A 10,139-nucleotide genomic window follows, 5' to 3' on the forward strand; every position below is an offset into this window, starting at 1 on the left:
ACAAAAGTGAGAGGAATTCATCACCAATAAACCAGCTTTACAAGAAATGTTAAAGGGGACTCTGTGAGGGAAAGAAAGACCATAAGCAGCAGTAAGAAGAGTAAGAAGCACAAAAGTGGTAAATAAGTATACCTATAAAAATCAGTCAATGGATTCCCAAAATAAAAGGATGTAAACTATGATGCCATATACCCAGAAAATGAGAAAGAGAAAAGAGTAAAAGTTTAGTGCTTTGGGAATGAGTTCAAATTTAAGTGACCATCAACTTAATATCAACTGCTATATTAATGTTATATTAAAACCAATACAAGCACAAATCAAAAACTGATAATAAATATGCAAGAAATAAAGAGAAAGAAATCCAAGTAGAAGCATTAAAGAAAGCCAGCAAATAATGAGATAAGAAAGCAATAGAAAAGTATAGAAGAGAACTACAAAAACAAATACAAAACATGTAACAAGATGGCAATATGTATACACCTAACAATATTTACTTTGAATGTAAATGGACTAAATGCTCCAATCAAAAACATAGGGTGACAGAATAGACAAAAAAGCAAGACCCATCTGTCTGCTGCCTACAAGAGACTAATTTCAGACCTAAAGACACATGCAACTTGAAAGTGAAGGAATAGAAAAGTATTTATCATGCAAAAGGTAGTGAAAAGAAAGCAAGGGTAGCAATATTTATTTTGGACAAAATAGACTGTAAAACAGAGGCTATAACAAGAGACAAAGAAGGACAATACACAATCATAAAGGAAAAACATTAACAAGAAGATATAATAACTATAAGTATGTATGCATCCAACATAGGAGCACCCAATACACAAAGCAGGTAATAACAAACATAAAAGAATTAACTAACACCTGTTAAAAAAATAGTAGGAGATTTTTGCACTTGTATCAATGAATAGATCATCCAAACAGAAAATCCATAAGGAAATAGTGGCTTTAGATGTTGCATTTGACTAGATGGAGCTAGCAGATATATTCAGAACATTCTGTCCTAAAACAGCAAAATACACTTTATTTTCAAGAGCACATGTATCATTCTCCAGAAGAGCTCACACATAGGTCACAAAACAAGTCTCAACAAATTTAAGAAGATCAAAATCATACTGTGCATTTTTTCTTACTATAACACTATGAAACTAAATATCAACCACAAGAAAAAATCTGGAAAGAACACAAATACGTGGAGGTTGAATAACATGCTACTAAACAATGAATGAGCCAACCAAGAAATCAAAGAGGAAATTAAAAAATGCATGGAGACAAATGAAAATAAAAACACAATGGTCCAAAATCTTTGGGATGCAGCAAATCTATTCCAGGTAGAAGTTTATAGTAATACAGGCCTATCTCAAGAAGCAAGAAAAATCTCAAGTAAACAACTAACTTTACACCTAAAGGAACTAGAAAAAGAATAAAGAAAACTGAAAACGAGCAAATGGAAGGAAATAATAAAGACTGGAACAGAAATAAATGTAATAGAAACTAAAAATGCAATAGAACAGATCAATGAAACCAGGAACTGGTTCTTTGAAAAGATCAATAAAATGACAAACTTTTAGCCAGACTAACTAAAACCAACCAACCAACCAACAACAACAAAATAAAACAAAACAAAACCCACAAAAATAACTCAAATAAACACAATCAGAAATGAAAGAAGAGAAATAATAACTGACACCACAGAAGTACAAAGAATTATAAGAGAACATTATGAAAAATTATATGTCAACAAACTGGACAACCTAAAAGAAATTGATAATTTTCTAGAAACATAAAATCTCCCAAAACTGAATATTAAGAAATAGAAAATTTGAACAGACCAATTACCAGCAATGAAATTGAATCAGTAATCAAAAAACTTCCAACAAATGAAAGTCCAGGTCCAGGCGGCTTCACAAGTGAATTCTATCAAATATTTAAAGAAAAGTTGATACTTATTCTTCTCAAACTATTCAAAAAAATGGAAGAGGAAGGAAAACTTCCAACTAATATTATTAAAATGTCTATACTTCCCAAAGCAATCTACAGACTTATTCAATCCCAATCAAATTACCAACAGCATTTTTCACAGAATTAGAACAAGTAATCCTAAAATTTAGATGGAACCACAAAAGACCCTGGATAGCCAAAGCAATCTTGAAAAAGAAGAATGAAACTGGAGGTATCAAAATCCCAGGTATCAAGCTATACTATAAAGCTACAGTAATCAACATTATGGTACTGGCACAAAAACAGACACACAGAAAAAGGGAGCACAATATAAAGCCCAGAAATAAACCCACAATTATATGTTCAATTAATCTTTGGCAAAGCAAGCAAGAATATGTAACGGAAAAAAAGTCTCTTCAACAAATGGTGTTGGGAAAACTGGACAGCTACATTCAGAAGAATGAAAGTGGACCACTTTCTTACACCAGACACAATAAACTCAAAAAGATTAAAGACCCTTTCTCTGACATTGGCCATAACAACATTTTCTAGATATGTCTCCTGAGGCAGGGAGAATGAAAGCAAAAATAAACTATTGGGCCTACATCAAAATAAAAAAACAACAAAGGAAACAATCAACAAAACTAAATGACAACCTACTGAATTGGAGAAGATATTTGCAAATGACATATCTGATAAAGGGTTAGTATCCAAAGTATATGAAGAACTGAGACAGCTCAACACACAACACACACACACACAATCCAATTAAAAATGAGCAGAAAACATTCCTATACAGCAAAGGATGTTCAGCATTATTAATCATTAGGGAAATGAAAATCAAAACCATAATGGGCTATCACTTCACAACTGTCAGAATGGCTAAAATTAAAAAATACAAGAAACAAGTGTCGGCAAAAATATGGAGAAAAGTGAACACTTGTACATTGTTGGTGGGAAGGTAGACTGGAGTAGCTACTGTAAAAACAGTATGGAGATTCCTGAAATAATGAAAAACAGAATTATCATATGATCCAGTAATCCCATTACTGGGTATTTACTCAAACAAAAACACTAATTTGAAAGGATATATGCACCCCTATGTTTATCACAGTATTAATTACAATAGCCAAGATATGGAAGCAGCCCAAGTGCTCACTGACAGATGAATGGATGAAAAAGGTGTGTAATGTGTGATATCTATAGATAGATATAGATAAATAGGTGTGATATATATATATATATATAAAAATAAAATATGGAATATTACTCACCCATAAAAAAGAATGAAATCTTTGCCATTTGCAACAACATGGATGGATCTAGTGGGTATAATACTAAGCAAAATAAGTCAGTCAAGAAATATAAATACCATATGATTTCACTTATATGTGGTAAGAAACAAAACAATGAACAAAGAAAAAAGAGGCAAAAAAAAAAAGGAAAACATAGAACAAACTGATGGTTACCAGGGGGTGGTGGGTGGAATGGGTGAAATGAGTGAAGAGGATTAAGAATAGACTTATCATGATGAGCACTGAGTAATGCATAGAATTGTTCAATCATTACTGTACATTAACTATACTAGAATTTTTTTAATTAAAAAAAAAACAAAGAAGTGGAGATTAGATCATAGATATGCACACAGGGAAAGTCATGGGAAGACACAGGAGATGGTAGCCATCTGTAAGCCAAGATGATAGGCCTCAGAAGAAACCAACTTTGTCAACACCCTGACCTCAGACGTGCAGCCTCCAGAATTGTGAGAAAAATAAATTTCTGTTGTTTAAGCTCCCCAGTCTATGGTACTTTGTTATGGCAGTCCCAGCAAACTATTGAGTGTGCAAACTTGAAGCAAGCTTCTAGAAGCTAATCTTATATATTTATGACTCAGAGAATGTTAAACCTATTAAAAATTATGCTGTGTTTCATACACACACACACACACACACACACACGCTCACACACATTTTTGTCATGCCTTAAAAATATTCACAACTTACAAAGTCATCTGAATAATTCTGAAACCCTTAAACTATAACATTTACACTGAAAGTCACCAGAACTTCTTTTTTTAAAATAGTCACTACCATTTATATGAGTAAACAGACAAATTCAGTATTCTATATCATTGGATAGAATAGCTAATAGGAGTGCTTTTCCCAGTTTCAACTCTTTACCGTAATCTGTGTAACCACAGGCAAATCATATACAGTCAAAGGAGAAAGTGAGGAACATGGGGAAATTTCCCTTTTTGATACCTGTGCCTGGTTGTAAGTAGCCCACTGATCAGCTAGGGCTTACGGATATTTTGAGGTGGGTCACCTAATGGGCCTGTTTGCAGTCAGCCCAGTGGTCACTGTGGGTCTTTTTACCTTACTAAGATTTCCATTGCTCAAGCCTGCTTCCTAAAAGCCTCTACATTACCCACACAGTAAAACCCCATCACAGTGAATATCACACAAGCTTTACAATTTTTAGTAAAAATAAAATGCTAGAAATGACGTGGACGGAACTAGAGGGTATTATGCTGAGCAAAATAAGACAATCAGAGAAAGACAATTATCATATGATCTCTCTGATATGAGGAATTTGAGAGGCAGGGCAAGGGGTTGTGGGGGGTAGGGAAGGAAAAAATGAAACAAGATGGGATCGGGATGGAGATAAGCCGCAAAAGACTCTTAATCTCACAAAACAAGCTGAGGGTTGCTGGGGGGTGGGGAGGGTAGGAATAGGGTGGCGGGGTTATTGAGGAGGGTATGTGCTGTGGTAAGTGCTGTGAAATGTATAAGCCTGATGATTCATAGACCTGTACCCCTGGGGCAAATAATACATTATATGTTAATAAAAATAATTTTAAAAAAAGAAAATGCTAGAAAGGAATCCAATATTAATGTTCATATATTGCTCCCATAGAACCTAGAGATGAAGCATCCAAAAGAAATATGTTAAGAGATAAGAAAATGGAAATTCAATTAAAAAGGAAAGCATTTCCCTTCCATCCCAGCCCAATCTGCTACAAATTATGTGTAGGTGCTCTGTGAATTCAGGGGTTTTTCCTACTATGAGTTGTTGAAATGTAAGTGAGGCAAGAAAGCAAAAATGGAGGAATGTTGTTAGTTGATTTGTTAGTTGACTAAAGTATTCCAGAACTACATAGGGGTGTGATCTTACATCTATGGTACAAATAGCATACAACAAGTTACTCTGACAATGTGTAACAAAGACCAAGAAAAGGCATTTATAAAGGAGCATTCAGAGTACAGAGCCCACAGGAGACTGTGGCCCATTAGCAAGGTCAGATAAATAACTTTGTTATGACAAACAAACATTGCAAAACATTTTTTGTAATGGTTTTCTTATAATTATACATTTAATAATAAACACTTCCTTACCTGACTAAGGCTGCCTGGCCTGTCTTCTAGCACCCACTGGTTGTGTATGGAAAAGACCAAGCACGTATGTAGAGAAGAACAGATGAGTGCATGTGGCTGTAGGCAGTTCTTTATTCCCAGAAGAACCAGCTTGTTCTCACAGAAGGGTTTAGAAAAGGAGCTGAAGGAACCACTCTGTTCAGACAAAGCAAAAAATCACCATTTCCCTTTGGCAGGCATAACTGGAAACAACATGTTTTAGTCCTCTTGATTATAAAAAGTCAGTAAATGAGTAGAATATCTATAGTTTTCTGCTATCAACTGTGAATGATTTTCATTAGATTTCATAGTTAATTAACCAAGTTACTGGGGATTCGGGAAGGGGAAGACATCTTTGTTTCACTAAAAAAAAAAAAAAAGTGTCTAAAATAAAACTAATTTAGTCATGGATGCTACTAAAAAGCTTTCAAAAACAAAAAGCTCCCTGACAGCGGAACAGAGCAGAAGACAATAACTTAATAGATAAAACAAGAGGAAAATTTAAGCAATTACCAGATTATTTTTATCAAAGACACAATCCGAGCTGCTTGGACCACCAATATTTGTTTCTGTTTTGTTTTGTTTTGTTTTGTTTTTTTGCCCCATCTCCAAATCAGATATGTAATTTCCCTTAAGGCATATTAGGAAGTATGCAGTTTTTCAGGAAAAACCACATTCTCTTTTTTTTTTTTTTTTTAAGATTTTATTTATTTGAAAGAGAGAGAGAGAGAGCATGAAAGGGGCAAGGGGCAGAGGGAGAACCTGGCTCCCTGATGAGCAGGGAGCCTGATGTGGGACTTGATCCTGGGACTCCAGGATCATGACCTGAGCCGAAGGCAGTTGCTTAACCAACTGCACCACCCAGGTGCTCCCACCACATTCTCTACTAAGCTTAAAATGTCCTTCCTGATTCTTTTATTTTATTTTTTCTGACTTGTTCTGCATTACCTCATCACTGACCTCAGGGACAAATCTTGCATAGTTACTAATGGGCAGGTGTCATTCATTAGACCTGGCATGCCAGTTACAAGAGACCCTACAGAACATAGCAGCAAAAGAACACAGGCAGTCAGTCCCAAACACAGTTCCTTAGAATCTGCTTCAGACAAGCTACTGGATATAGGCAGAATTCTAAGCTGCCAAAACACCAAGTTTTGTAGCATCACAGAACATGAGGTCTCAAAGGGTAGCTGAAGTAGCCAAAACTGCATGATATAGCTCTCTAATGGCCTGGCTTGCCCCAGTGGTGAGGTTTACAGTATCAAAGTAGAGAGATAAATGCTATCTCCTATAGGTAGTCACATACCCATGAATATTAGATACTCACATATATGGGAATATTATTTCTTTCCCCTGAGTTTTAAATATTAGATATTCACATTTACTAATTTTGTTCATCTAAACATTTTTGAAGATTATTGAGCAGCAGAGGGTCCAAGATTAAAATTTTGGTAGGCAACTTGAATAAGGCTAGTCTATGTTTCTAACCAAGGGCAGATAAATAGGCTTCTAAATTAACTGAAACTACTGATTATCCTCAATGAGTGCTGAAGAGCTGACCTAGGACCCATGGTCACCAGACACCTACATAGAGAAGCACTAAAACGTTGTCATTGTGGAGGTCACCTCAAAAGGTAAGAGTTAAGCATCACTATCAACATAACACATTACTTAGATAAAAAAGAGGAAGTCTAATAATACTCTATGATTGCTTTTTATTTTTCTCTAAAATAGGTTAAAATGCCTCGATTATATTATTTCAGTGTGTGCGAGTGCGTGTAGTAACTGGAGAAAATTGAGCCTAGCAAGGTAAATGAAAGATTGAATTAGAAGTAACTTCTTCATTTCCAACCTACCCTACATGATGTCTAAGCAACTAGACACTGCTATTAAAACCAGTGATTAAGAACAGGGAGGACAAACAACAATCTGATAGAATTTTCCACTTCCAACCATTCACATGCTTTTGCTTGAAAAAGCTACCAGTAAATCGTATCAATTATCTCATATGCAAAATGGTGGGGGTCTCAAGGTGCAATTTCAAAATTCCTTCTAAAAACAAGCCATTGAGTAACAAAATCTACAAATTATCTGCTGCTAAAAGGCAAGCAAAATTATATTTTCTTCTATGTGACATCAGACAGAAATCACTCAATTCAAAATAAAACATTAGGTCTGTGAGGTAACCAGATTATCTTAATTGTATAAGCCTCATGTTCTTCTATTGCACTACAGAAAGAAAACAGCAGAACTATTTTTAGGCCAACATGTAGCTCCTTAGAGATGTTATGAGAACAGGCAATAATTTTAAAATCAAAAAAGTTTACAATCTTTTAGAAGAGAAAGGGACGTTTTCCATGTATCTTCTCTACCATACCAGTTCACCTCTCAGATACATTCTAAATTTTATTCAAAATTGTTTTCCATAAAATTTCTATGTGTAGCAATTTTATATAATCTATCCATAAAATGAAAAAAGATGCAAGGTAATAATATGCTAGTGAGACTTAAAGCTCGAAACAACCAAAGATATTTCCAATTAAACACACAAAAGCATTTTTGAACATTACACTTGCCCTCATTGAAACGCTATACAAGTTATTCTACCCAATTCCCCTTTCCATCATACAATTTGCCTCTAGTTTGGTAAACGTGATCTTTCCCAGTTATGCTGCAGGAACTAAATGTCCAATTTGTGAAAAGATTTCACAATATTCAAACAGATGTTTAAACATCTGTTTCTGAGTAAACAAGCAAAAAGTGAGCAGGCCCTTCAGAGAGGTGCCCTGTGTGAATTTGTTTCCATCGTGTGAAATTGCTTACTCTCTGTTGAGCACCGAGTTGTGCATGTCGGAGGGTGTGCTCTGTAGGCATGAAGGAGCTCAAAGGTGAGATGTGCGATGATCCAATGACAGTTCAGGGCACTGACAATGCTGTATTCAGAGCAGACTGCGGGTGACTCAGGTCTCATGTTTCTGAGCATGACTTGGTAAACAGGAAGCAAAAGATTTTAGTAGAGTCTAAGCAGACTACATGCAACGGTCTGGTTCAAGCACAGTAGGGGAAGGAAAGCAATCTTCCATGGAGACAGCCTGAGAGCTGCTTGCCCATCCCCAAGGAGGCTGATGTCATGGTGCTATAACCTTTAGGCTGCAGAGCTGCAGAGAATAGCCCAAGGGACTATTGGGAAAGGTGATTGTTGCTTTCATCTGGTCTCATATGGAAGCATGTTAAGTGCGGAATCAAAACTGAAATAGTTGCCTGCATAGGAGCTGGACAACCTGGGTTTTGTTATCGGCTGGGGCCTGTGTGATGGCATCGTGGTGCCTTTGGGAAGACTGGGAAAGTGCTGTGGACCGGGATTTGGGAATAGAGCCTCATATTAGTTGTCACCACTTCCCAGGGACTCCCTTGGCCTCTCCTCAATTGTTTTGTCCCTACCCGAAGCCAGGTCCTCACTGTCCTTCCCGTGGTCAGTTAAAGCCTCCTAAATTAGCTTCCTGCCTCCAGTCTCTCATCTTTTCAACCCATGCTTCAGAAATTAACTTTTCAAGGTTACATCTATTATTTTAAAACAAAAGCAATACATGTCTATAATAGAAAAGATATTCAATATAAAAAAGCGAAATTAAAACACTCATAATTTCACTTTTTTTTTTTAATGGATATGAAACAACAAGCGGAACTCCTCCTTTCCTTCTCTCCTGCATCTGCAGCCCGGACCTTGGTAGCCACCATCAAGAGATCCTTTTATATTCTTCCAGGCTTTATTTTATGATTGTAGGAACATATATTCTTGTTGGGTTTTCTCCCCAGATGAAAATAGAATCAAGCTATGAATATGGTTTTGCAATGTGCTTTTTGCTTTACTTGTAATAAACACTTTCCAAAGTCAGTACATGTGAATCTTCTACTCTTTTTAACTGGTATATGAATTTTTTTTAATAAATATTCTCTAATTGTTTCAACCATTCCTATTGATTGACAGTTCTCCCCCCCAGTGTTTGGCTAGTAAAAAATACTGCAGTGAGCATTCTTGGATATGTATTTATATATTATAATTAAGCTAGATTGTAGAATAGACCCCTACAAGTGGAATTTCTCATGAAATTGCTGAGTCAAAGGTCATGCATATTTTTATTTTGATAGATAATTCCAGTGTGCCTTACAAAAAGCTATACCCATATTCACCACCATCAATCCAAGAGTACCTGTTTTTCCTTACCAAGGATGGACGTTATGAATCTTTTGAAATGTTGTCCATCGAGTGGGCTAATAATATATCTAGTTATTATTTACTTTTCATGTTTAATAATTGCTGAAATGGATAATGAAAGAGGGGCACATATATTCCCTATTCCATTAATTTCCTGTTTGTGTTCTTTGTCAATTTTCTATTTGGCTGATTGTCTTTTTCTATTCATTAGCATAATATTAGTAAAATTTTCTGGAAATTATCTTTTGCCTTTACATATGTTGCATGTATTTTTCTACCAATTGCTCACTTGTCTTTTAACTTTTTGTCTTTTCAAATTAAAGTTGTTTTACTTATTTTTAAGGTTTTATTTATTTATTTGAGAGAGAGAGTGAGTGAGAGAGCACAGGCAGGGGGAGCAGCAGTGGGAAAGAAGAGGGAGAAGCAGGCTCCCCACTGAGCAGGGAACCCAATGCGGAACTCCATCCCAGGACCCAGGATTACAGCTTGAGCTGAAGACAGACACTTAACCAACTGAGCCACCCAGGCACCCCAAGTTGTTTTACTTTTAGTGCGTTGATTTT

The sequence above is a fragment of the Martes martes genome, assembly GCF_963455335.1.
Source record: "Martes martes genome assembly, chromosome: 3".
NCBI classification, from domain to species: domain Eukaryota; kingdom Metazoa; phylum Chordata; class Mammalia; order Carnivora; family Mustelidae; genus Martes; species Martes martes.